The 12,202-nt window shown below is 42.9% G+C and overlaps 1 protein-coding gene across 4 annotated transcripts in view; it reads right to left on the bottom strand.

Annotated features, from left to right (window-relative positions):
• Positions 1–10,680, bottom strand: part of TCAIM (T cell activation inhibitor, mitochondrial) — a 71,581-nt gene extending 60,901 nt beyond the window's left edge. Inside the window, exon 1 of one of the 4 annotated variants that reach the window (XM_003809307.6) lies at positions 10,302–10,680. The gene's annotated coding sequence lies outside the window, so the exon portion shown is untranslated. Of the gene's footprint in view, positions 1–9,786; positions 10,242–10,301 lie in introns of those variants that run through there. The other 3 variants (XM_057301698.2, XM_003809308.7, XM_008961512.6) reach the window with 3 other exon arrangements.
• Positions 10,681–12,202: the final 1,522 nt, after the last annotated feature.

The raw sequence follows: 12,202 nt of genomic DNA, 5'->3' as shown, positions 1-12,202 counted from the left end.
TAGAGAAGAGTTGCAATTACTTGCCTCTGCTGTGAGAGAAACCCCAGCCACATCTCCAGCACACAAGAACTTCAAAACACCTAAGCCACAGTGGCCAGGCATTCCTTCAGGACCTCCTCCCCCAGGATCTTGCTTCAAGTGCTGGAAATCTGGCCACTGGGCCAAGGAATGCCTGGAGCCCAGGATTCCTCCTAGGCTGTGTCCCATCTGTGTGGGACCCCACTGGAAATCGGACGGTCCAACCTGCCTGGGAGCCGTTCCCAGAGCCCCTGGAACTCTGGCCCAAGGCTCTCTGACTGACTCCTTCCCAGATCTTCTCAGCTTAGCGGCTGAAGACTGATGCTGCCTGATGGCCTTGGAAGCCTCCTGGACCATCACAGACACTTTGGGTAACTCTTACAGTGGAGGGTAAGTCCGTCCCCTTCTTAATACAGAGGCTACCCACTCCACATTACCTTCTTTTCAAGGGCCTGTTTCCCTTGCCTCCATAACTGTTGTGGGTATTGACGGCCAGGCTTCTAAACCTCTTAAAACTCCCCAACTCTGGTGCCAACTTGGACAATATTCTTTTATGCACTACTTTTTAGTTATCCCCACCTGCCCAGTTCCCTTATTAGGTTGAGGCATTTTAACTAAATTATCTGCTTTCCTGACTATTCCTAGGCTACAGCCACACCTCATTGCCGCTCTTTTCCCCAGTTCAAAGCCTCCTTCACATCCTCCCCTTGTGTCTCCCCACCTTAATCCACAAGCATAGGACACCTGTACTCCCTTCTTGGTGACCAATCATGCACCCCCTTACCATCCCATTAAAAACTAATCACTCTTACCCTGCTTAAGGCCAATATCCCATCCCACAGCATACTTTAAAAGGATTAAAGCCTGTTATCACTTGCCTGTTACAGCATGGCCTTTTAAAGCCTATAAACTCTCCTTACAATTCCATTTTACCTGTCCAAAAACTGGACAAGTCTTACAGGTTAGTTCAGGATCTGTGCCTTATCAGCCAAATTGTTTTGCCTATCCACCCTGTGGTGCCAAACCCATATACTCTCCTATCCTCAATACGTCCCTCCACCACCCATTATTCTGTTCTGGATCTCAAAACATGCTTTTTCCACTATTCCCCTGCACTCCTCCTCCCAGCCCCTCTTTGCTTTTACCTGGACTGACCCTGACATCCATCAGTCTCAGCAACTTACCTGGGCTGTACTGCCGCAAGCCTTCAGGGACAGCCCCCATTACTTCGGTCAAGCCCTTTCTCATAATTTACTCTCTTTCTGTCCATCTACTTTGCACCTTATTAAGTATTTTGATGACCTTCTACTATATAGCCCCTCCTATAAATCTTCCCAAGAGGACATCCTCCTGCTCCTCCAACATCTGTTATCAAAAGGATATCTCGTGTCATCCTCCAAAGCCCAAATTTCTTCCTCATCCGTTACCTATCTGGGCATAATTCTTCATAAAAACACACGTGCTCTCCCTGCTGATCGTGTCTGGCTAATCTCCAAAACCCCAACCCCTTCTACAAAACAACAACTCCTTTTCTTCCTAGGCATGGTTAGGTACTTCCGCCTTTGGATACCTAGTTTTACCATCCTGACTAAACCATTATATAAACTCACAAAAGGAAACCTAGCTGACACCATAAATCCTAAATCCTTTCCCTGCTCCCCTTTCCATTCCTTAACAAACAGCCCTAAAAGCTGCTCCCATACTAGCTCTCCCTAACTCATCCCAATCCTTTTCATTACACACAGCCGAAGTACAGGGCTGTGTGGTCAGAATTCTTACACAAGAGCCAGGACTGCGCCCTGTAGCCTTTCTGTCCAAACAACTTGACCTTACTGTTTTAGCCTAGCCCTCATGTCTGCACGCGGCAGCTGCTGCTGCTCTAATACTTTTAGAGGCCCTCAAAATCACAAACTATGCTCAACTCACTCCCTACAATTCTCATAACTTCCATGTAGATTACAAGCCGCTAGCGTGCCTCTTAGAATCTCTCATTTCCTTTCCACCATGGACATCTACCCTCAAGGAAATCATTTCTCAGTGTTCCGTCTGCTATTCTACTACTCCTCAGGGATTGTTCAGGCCCCCTCCCTTCCCTACACATCAAGCTCGGGGATTTGCCCCTGCCCAGGACTGGCAAACTGACTTACTCACATGCCCTGAGTCAGGAAACTAAAATACCTCTTGGTCTGGGTAGACACTTTCACTGGATGGGTAGATGCCTTTCCCACAGGGTCTGAGAAGTCCACCGCGGTCATTTCTTCCCTTCTGTCAGACACAATTCCTTGGTTTGGCCTTCCCACCTCTATACAGTCCGATAACGGACCAGCCTTTACTAGTCAAATCACCCAAGCAGTTTCTCAGGCTCTTGGTATTCAGTAGAACCTTCCCCTTACCGTCCTCAATCTTCGGAAAAGGTAAAACGGACTAATGATCTTTTAAAAACACACCTCGCCAAGCTCAGCCTCCAACTTAAAAAGGACTGGACAATACTTTTACCACTTGCCCTTCTCAGAATTCGGGCCTGTCCTCGGGACGCCACAGGGTACAGCCCATTTGAGCTCCTATGGATGCTCCTTTTTATTAGGCCCCAGTCTCATTCCAGACACCAGCCTAACTTGGACTGTACCCCAAAAACTTGTCATCCCTACTATCTTCTGTCTAGTCATACTCCTATTCACCATTCTCAACTACTCATAAATGCCCTGCCCTTGTTTCCACTGCCGGTTTACACTTTTCCTTCAAACCATCGTAACTGATACCTTCTGGTTTTACCTCAAACCACCACCCTTAAGTCTCTCTTAAAGTGGACAGATGATCTTGCTGGCAGGGTACACTCCAATACTTTCACCTTGATGAAGTCCTATTCTTTACTTTTATACTCACTCTTATTCTTGTTCCCGTTCTTATGCCACCCTCTACCTCTCCCCAGCTATCTCCACCACACTATCAATCTCACTCACTCTCTCCTAGCTGTTTCTAATCCTTCTTTAACAAACAATTGCTGGCTTTGTATTTCTCTTTCCTCCAAAATCGTGGAGGACTCATTAGTCACTGCTAAAAAAAAAGGGGACTCTGTATATTAAACGAAGAGTGTTGTTTTTACCTAAATCAATCTGGCCTGGTATATGACAACATAAAAAACCTCAAAGATAGAGCCCAAAAACTTGCCAACCAAGCAAGTAATTATGCTGAACCCCCTTGGGCACTCTCTAGTTGGATGTCCTGGGTCCTCCCAATTCTTAAGTCCTTTAATACCTGTTTTTCTCCTTCTCTTATTTGGACCTTGCGTCTTCTGTTTAGTTTCTCAATTCATACAAAACCGTATCCAGGCCATCACCAATCATTCTGTACAACAAATGCTCCTTCTAACAACCCCACAATATCACCTCTTACCACAGAATCTTCCTTCAGCTTAATCTCTCCCACTCTAGGTTCCCACGCCGCCCCAATCCTGCTCGAAGCAGCCCTGAGAAACATCGCCCATTATCTTTCCATACCACCCCCAAAAATTTTCATGGCCCCAACACTTTACCACTACTTTATTTTTCTTATTAATGTAAGAAGACAGGAATGTCAGGCCTCTGAGCCCAAGCCTGAACGTATACATCTAGATGGCCTGAAGTAACTGAAGAATCACAAAAGAAGTGAAAATGGCCGGTTCCTGCTTTAACTGATGACAATACCTTGTGAAATTCCTTCTCCTGGCTCAGAAGCTCCCCGACTGAGCACCTTGTGACCCCCGCCCCTGCCCGCAAGAGAACAACCCCCTTTGACTGTAATTTTCCCCACTACCTACCCAAATCCTATAAAACTACCCCACCCCTAACTCCCTCTGCTCTCTTTTTGGACTCAGCCCGCCTGCACCCAGGTGAATAAAAAGCTTTATTGCTCTTTCTAAGCCTGTTTGGTGGTCTCTTCACATGGACGCGTGTGACAGTAATAAGGTCATTAGTGCCCTTATAAAAAGTCCTGTCCTCTGATCAAAACTATCAGAAAAAAGGAAAATTACAAAAAAGGAAAAAGAAAAAAGCCCCAGAGGGCTATCTTGCCCCCTACCATGTGAAGTTATAGCAAGACAACAAATCTGCAGACATCTTGATGTTGAATTTCCCAGACTCCAGAACCGCAAGAAATATATTTCTGTTGTTTTTAAGCTATCTGGTTTATGATAGTTTGACACAGCAGCTGAAGACTAAGATAGTATCCTTAATGACTTTTAATCATGGAGGATAAAGTATGTTGTGTGTAAGATGGAATTATGTAGCACATTTTAGAAGCATTTCAGAAGCATTTCTGAGGCTCGGTATGGTGGCTCATCCCTGTAATCATAGCACTTTGGGAGGTGAAAATGGGCAGGAGTTCAAGACCAGCCTGGCCAACATGGCAAAACCCCATTTCTGCTAAAAATACAAAAATTAGCTGAGTGTGGTGACACACGCCTGTAATTCCAGCTACTTGGGAGGCTGAGGCCTTGAGCCTGGGAGGTGGAGTTTGCAGTGAGCTGAGATTGCACCACTGCACTCCAACCGGGGTGATGGAGTGAGACTCTCTCTCTCTCTCTCAAAAAAAAAAAAAGCATTTCCATCAAAAATAATCAAAGCAAAATAAAATTTGTGTAAAGTTCAAGGTCTTTAGTTATCCAGAAAAATACATTCATCCACTAATCCCTTTGTAATCATAGAGTATAACTAAACTACTACTGAGAAATGACTAATAAAGGACATTAGCGCTTAGAAATGTGACAATAGATTTTCTCAACAAAAATAAAATGTTACCAAATACAAATCTAAACATTAAATCACGGTTTCCAGATTTAGAAAGAGAGCACTAAAAAAAATGACAGGTCGAGAATTAGGTGTTTTCTATCTGCTTATTTTGTGAGCAAGCTATTTCCTAAAAAGGTTTACATTTCAGTAGAGTAATAGAATTACAATCTAGGCCTCTGCTGTCTAAAACAGTAGGCAGCCACTAGCCACATGTAGCTACTGTGCACTTGAAATGTGGTTAGTCTAAATAGAGATGTGTTAAGCTTAACATACCCACTGGATTTAAAAGATTCAGTACAAAGAATGGAAAGTATCTCAGTAATAATTTTTCATATTGGTTATGTGTTGAAATTATAATTTATTAAAATTAATTTCACTTTTACTTTTTAAAAAGTAAAACATCTAGTTTTTAGAAAATTTTAAATTATATCCAAGGCTTACATTCTATTTTTATTGGATTGTGCTGATCTAAACACTTCCAGTGAATGTGACTGTCAAAGTAGGTAGTTTGCATAATGGTTAGGAAATGGAGGCTAGGGGGCTTGAGATCTGTATTCAAATCTTGACCTCTTCAGTGACTGTGTGAGCAAGGGCAAGTTACGTTACCTTCTGGAGTCTGTTTCCTCATCTCTTAAATAACACAGATGGTTAAGAAAAGTCTGTTGTAACACCAAAACATTTCTTCTTTTTTTTTTTTTTGAGACAGAGTCTCGCTCTGTCACCTGCGCTATAGTGCAGTGGCATGATCTCGGCTCACTGCGACCTCTGCCTCCCAGGTTCAAGCGATTCTCGTGCCTCAGCTTCCCGAGTAGCTGGGATTACAGTTGCCTGCCACCACGCCCAGCGAATTTTTGTATTTTTAGTAGAGATGGGGTTTCTCCATGTTGGCCAGGCTGGTCTCGAACTCCTGACCTCAGCTGATCCTCCTTCCTCGGCCTCCCAAAGTGCTGAGATTACAAGCCTGAGCCACTGTGTCCAGCCTTAAAATGTTTATTTAATGTGAATCAGCTTATATGCAATTGGTCAATAGGGGAAAGACATTATATATGCACTTTACCCCCAACATATTACTGATTTGAAGTGATCAGAGGTAGGCTTTCTACAATTAAAAAAAAAAAAAAGGCTTTAGTGATATGTAAAGACCTTAAGGAAAAAAAATCTCCTGGTATTTCTTTCTTTTGGTTTAAGAAGCAGATGTTTAGTGGGTTCAAGTCTGGCTACATTTTCCACTTCATCAAACCATCTGGCAATGTGCTAGGATAAACGAAAAAGCTAGAGATTTCCAAGTCTTTAAAAAAAAAATTTGATTGATAAATAAAGCTACTCCTAGATTAGAATGTTAATCTTGATGAAACTGGTCTAAACTAGATTTAATTGTACTACCATGTTTATTAGGGTTAGGGTTTTTGTTAGGGCTCTTATAAAATTTTGTTCAGTTTTGAGTGGTGTGTGCTTTTTCTCCACAAACTGTTACTTTTGCTTATTGTTTGGCAGCATGTCAGGATTTCCAGGAATGCAAGTATGGCATTACAGCAGAAACATGTGGATATATATAAACATTCTGTCCCCACTCCAAACTGCCTTTTAATTCTGAATCTTAAGTTTTCATTAACTGAGAGAATACTTTGAGCTAACACAATGCTAATCTGCTAGACAGGAGTACACTTTAGTCAATGAAATTAGTGAATATTTTATTGAATTTTGTCTTTATTTTATAAAAAAGAAAAATTACAATTCTAATACTAGTAATAAAGAATACGAAATGAAATACAAATGAGAAAACGTTATCTATATTGATATTTGGTCTGTATCTGATGCTCACTGAAGTTATCTGGACAGCACATTTAAGATAAAATGGTGGAAAGACACAGACAAAATGCTAGAAATATTCAATAAGACTTTTCTAAAAGGTGAAATCTAATTTAGAACCTAATAATGATGTTTAAGCACTCTGGATGTGGAATCCCACATGTGACTTTGTGTACGTGTTTTCAGGGGTACATCACTTATGAAAGTAGGGGCTATCTTTTTCATAGAACTTTTGTGAAGCTTAAGTAAAATATGCATAAGGGATTTAGCCACATTTAGTAAATAAAAAATTCATTACAGTTGCAACTATTATTATGTCAGAGTGTATTAAAAAAGGCATAATTTTTTTCCATCTAATGTCAGCTAACATATTGCTCAAACATGCAGTTCAATACAACATTTTATTCAAAAACAAATTTTGAAAAATTTTGTTGAAAAACTCAGAATTATCACAATAAGGAGTCAATGTCTGAAGGTCTTAAACACAAGGTAGTAGGCAATTTTGCCAAGGCTACATACAATTCAAAAAGTACAAATGAATAATTTCACAAATTTTTCTCTAGAAAAATACTTTTAATTCATCAGAATTAAAAAATAGCTAGTTGTTTACTTTTACCATTTGAAGATAAAGGTGGCACTTGCTAACCAATAAAAACACAAGTTTTGATGGAAGTAGCATTTCTCTCTTCAAAATAAAAACCTAAAGTGAATATAATAAAGTTATATTGTGCTGTGGGAATTGTCTTTTTATGAATTAATACTGACTTTTTAAAGACAGTGTTCTGGGTCATGGAGAAACAATGAGAGAGCAATAGGGGAGAAATGAGAGGGAATGTGACTTTTCCTTTTTCCAACAATTCTCCTCTCTCCCACAATGGCAGCCAATTCATATTTCTAGAGGAAAATGCCTATATATATAAAAATATATTCAGTTAATAATTCTGCTATCCATTCAACAAAATTATTGCTCTAAGATGATCACTTCCTATACAAATCATTGGAAAAAATTAAAAATATATTTTCTCGTTCTGTTTAAGAATAAGAATGAAAAACCGAGTACTATGAGTCTTTTGAGTATTTCCTATAAGCTCTTCAAAAATGGGCTCTGACGACTAAGTGACAGATGAGGATCCAGTTTTGGAAAAGAAGAAAGGGACAGGGTAGGAAGGAGAGAAAGAAAGAACTCTTAGGGCAGTGGTTTTCAAAGCAGCAACAGCATCCGTGAGAAATGCAAATTATCAGGTCCCATCCGAGTCCTGCAGAATCAGAATCTGGGTGGGATGGAGGAATCTGTTTTAACACACTGTCAGGGATTCTGATGCACACTCAGGTTTGAGAACCACTGTATTAGGGAATCCTGATTCTATCACCAAAGAGGATTCTGGGGCATCTGTTAATGTTTAAGCTTTAATTCTTTAAAAATAATTATTTAATACAAACTTGGATCTTTAGCTACCCAATTTATGCTAAAAATCAAAGGAGGATTTCAAGTTTTTGCTTGAATTAGTTCTTTGTTTCCTGTATGGTTTATGTACTTTTCAGATTAAAAAAACCAAAATTCTAAGTAGAGACAATGTCCAGCAGGTTGGCAGGCATGGCTGCCTGCCTCTTCACAACGCCCAGATCTTGGGTTAGTCTTCAACCTTGTAAGAACAGAACCCAATTTTATCACTTCAAGACAGAAATACGTGGGCCTTGGGGAAGCTAAATTAGAAGGCCTGATAACTAGAATGTCAATCTGTAAATTTACTTTGAGATTATAACTGCTAAGACAACTAGAAGATTCAGATCTAATGTTCTTCCTCTTTCAGGACTAGCTACACAGAAAATCAAATTACTATCAGCTGACTGAAGACACATTGCTTCAGAGTAGAGTTGGGTGCTCTCATTCAGACACTAGCTCCAAAAGTCTGGGACATCCACATCAACCGCAGGCTTCTCGTCTTCAGATAAATTCTTACATAGGTGGTTCCTGTCCATACTGCACTTAGCCCACTATACTTCCACTTGGAAAATGCTATAAAATAACTGAAGAGGTTGCACTGTCTTATCACACTCGGGAGGCATACTGAGTCTTTAACTCACCCATTCATCACCACTTATGGGCCAGGTCCTGCGTAAAGCATTGGGACTAGAAAAATATTAAGACAATTCTAACACTCAAAAGACTTTTAGAGGGAGGGGGGAGTGTAAAAACAGACACAAGCAGATAAGTATAAAACAACGCAGTAAATGCAATAATACAAACATGCACAGAATATGAGAAACTCCCAGACGCTACACTTGGAATGGGGCGGGGAGAGCTCAGGAAGGTCTTCTCTAAGGAAATGGTGCCTTTCCTGGAAGGGGGCAGAGGACCGGGAAGGATAAAATTTATTTACAAACCATTGTAAATGACTACTTTAATCTACTTAATAGTGATATTAGTTTCTGTTTCATAAAGTGAAAATTTCTAATTTTACCTAAAATCTGTTCTAAGTGAGGCATTAAATCTGTGCAGTTTCAAACCAAATTTGGTGGAAAGATACGTAAATCAGTGAAAAATCCAAATTATGGAAGAGTACACGAAAAACGGTTTTGTTTTGCTTACTTTCAACTAACACCGAGTGTGTGCCAAATAGAGCTCTCAGGATTGAGCTTTGACCATTTGGCACAACTTTTATTTGAAAGTAATTTATTTTAACAAAATTAATATCATGCCACTCTCATTTGAACTGTGACTTCCCTTAGTGACTATCTTGTACGGTTTCTGAAAGCAGTTTGTTATATCAAGGAGGGACAAAAGCGGTAATTTTCATGGCTTTTCAGTTGAATATGAACTTCTTAGAGTAGGGGAAAAAGGCAAAGAAAAAGAGCAAAAGCAGGAAATGCTATTAGATAAATTAGCCTAGATTCTGTAGCTTCCTTTTCTAAATCTCTTGCTATACGAGATTTAGTACGTAACGATTTCCCGTAAATCAAAGACCTCGGAAAAATATAAGTCGGAAACAATAAAATCTAAATCGTCTTTGCGTTCTCATTTCACAGCGAGTTAAAATGTAGATGCGATGCGGATACTGCGTCCCCTGGCACTGCCTCAATTCAAAAGTTAGCACTTTGCGCTAAGGTGGCTCTGAGCACTCCCCTCCGACCCCGCTTCCCCCCTAGAGGAGCATGAATGCACCACCGGAGCCCCTCCCCTCTTGCTCCTTACAGTTCTGGCAAGGGTCCGACGCGAGGGCTTTGTCCGACTAGTTCCACCTCCCACCCAGTACACCAGAAGGGAGGACAGTCGCTCCGCCCGCAAGGCTGTTCGGACGCGCATGCGCACTGGGGCGTCAGCCGGCCAACCAGCGCGCGACGCACGGCCAGGCGCTCCCACCTGCCCTCGCCCCAGTGGGCGACAGGCTTTGACGGGCTCCTAGCCGCAGTGCCCTCTGAGCCCCCAACCCTGAATTCTCAGCTGGGCCCTCCCGGCTCCACCTGCCCCCAACACCCTCCCCGCTCCGGCGGCGGCAGGGCGCTCGAGGCAAGCCCGGGCAGGGGGACGAGCTGCAGGTGACGCCCTGGTTGGCTGGAGCGTGCCAGGCCTTCCCCCTACGGCGCCTGCGCACAGCCAGGGCGTGGATTCAACCTTCCGCGGTGCCCTGCCTCTAGCTGACGTCAGCACCCTGGTGACTGCTGCACCTTCCCCGCGCGCTTTGAGCCCCCGCCCCTCCGCCTTCTTACCGGCCGCCCTGAGGGGTCTCGGCGCGCTCGGCTGAAAGCTTTAGGAGGCGCGAGCGAGCACTCCGACTAGGCCGGAGGGACTCGGAAAATGATGGTCCGGCAGGTGGTGGGTCCTGACCCAAGGGCCTGCAAGGAACGGAGAAGGGCAACCGAGCACGCGCTGGATCTTGGGGAAGAAGGGGAAAGGGGCTGCTGGAGGACGCGCGCATGCGCCGTGCGGTCCTTCGCCCCGGGCGCCCTGGCAGGGGGCGAGGCTCTGCGGAACTCCCAGAGCTGGCGCCAGGGAACAAGTCTCAGTGGAGAGCCTCGAATTTTAAAAGTCTCATTTAAGTATTTCTTTTGGTTTTCCTTGTATAAATATAGCTAACTTTTAAACATTTCTTTTCCGGCTTGTGTTGTTTGCTTTGGCCCCTTCAGCACCTATTTTTAAACGTTAAGCATTCCCCAGTCAGCATGAAAGTTTTACTGTTAGTTTTATTTTGTTCCTATAACTTTGATTCCCCCCAGAAACTGCCACAGATGAAATCAAGCCAATAGAATTGAAAGCAAAGATCACCTGGTGGCCATGAAGCAGACCATCCTTAGGCAGAAACTCCTTACCTGAAGAATTTAGAGGTAACTAGACTTCCCTGTTACCTAAAGCCAGCATCTGGTACCAGACTTCTTCCCTCCCAAATTTAAAAGTAACTAGAATTTCTATGCATCTCCGTAATGCACGCATGTCAAAACTCATTGTGCACCCCTTGCCATCTGCTCCATGTCCCAATCAACCCGTCCCCTACCATCCAGATACTTTATCACCCTCACATACTTGCACAGGAGTTGCATATGCCACTAGTACAAAGTCCTCAGAAAATCCCCCAAGTGTTATGCCTCTCCACAAGGTGGCAAACGGAGATTTGGGAACAATTTGAGTTCATGTCCCTTTTCCATTGTCTGAACTTTGGCAAATTCAATCCAAGTTGGGTTCATTTAGCCAGGATCCCTCTAAGTTCATTCAAGAATTTCGGGCTTTATTGCCTTTGATTTAACCTGGCAAGACACATTTGTGGTATTAACTATTTGCTGTTCCCACGAAGAAAAAATCACGGTCTTTAGCTCGAGTTTGGGCAGACGAAGCTCATGTTGGCAATCCTAATAATAGAGCCGGGGCAGAAGCTGTCCCCAACACAGAACCCAATTGGCAATACCACGCTGCCAATGCCAGCCCAAACAGAGACAGGGGAAGAGAAGATTATATGATAACATGTTTGTTGGAAGGAATGAAATAAAACCTGTTAATTTTTCTAAATTATGAGAGATCACTCAGGACCAAGGACCCTTCCCTTTTCCAAGCTAGACTAATGGAGGCCATGCATAAATATACAGATTTAGATCCTGAAAGCCCTGAGGGCCAATCCCTTCTGGCCATACATTTTATAAGTCAGGCTTCCCCAGACATCAGACAAAAACTCCAAAAATTAGAGCAAGGCCCACAAACTCCCTTTTGTACTTTATTAAAAGCAGCCTTTAAGGACACTGAAGTTGAGAATGTCCCAAACCTCCAGGTTGCAAGCCATCCCTGGGACCCTGTCCTCACTGCAAATTGGAAGAATGAGTGTCCCTCCCTCATGAAGGGGGGGCCATCTCTTCCTTCTAGGCTATGACAGCCACAGTCTCACCAACCTACCTGACAAGGGGATCCTGCAGAACGAGGGTGAGGGTGAGGGCGAGAGCAAGGGCAAACACCTCTAATTCTATTCCTGGATTATGATCAAGCCTCTGAAATGTCAGTCATCCATCCTCTAGATGGGGCCTTGAAGCCATCCACGGCCCTGTCTTTTCCATCTCTGTGGATGATCCCAGGGCAAATCTGATTGTGGCTGAACAACAGATAATGTTACTTATAGATACAAGGGACA

The sequence above is a fragment of the Pan paniscus genome, chromosome 2, assembly GCF_029289425.2.
Source record: "Pan paniscus chromosome 2, NHGRI_mPanPan1-v2.0_pri, whole genome shotgun sequence".
In the NCBI taxonomy this organism is placed as follows: Eukaryota; Metazoa; Chordata; class Mammalia; order Primates; family Hominidae; genus Pan; species Pan paniscus.
The sequence above is the reverse complement of the archived record's forward strand: the minus strand, read 5'-3'. Positions and strand labels throughout refer to the sequence as shown.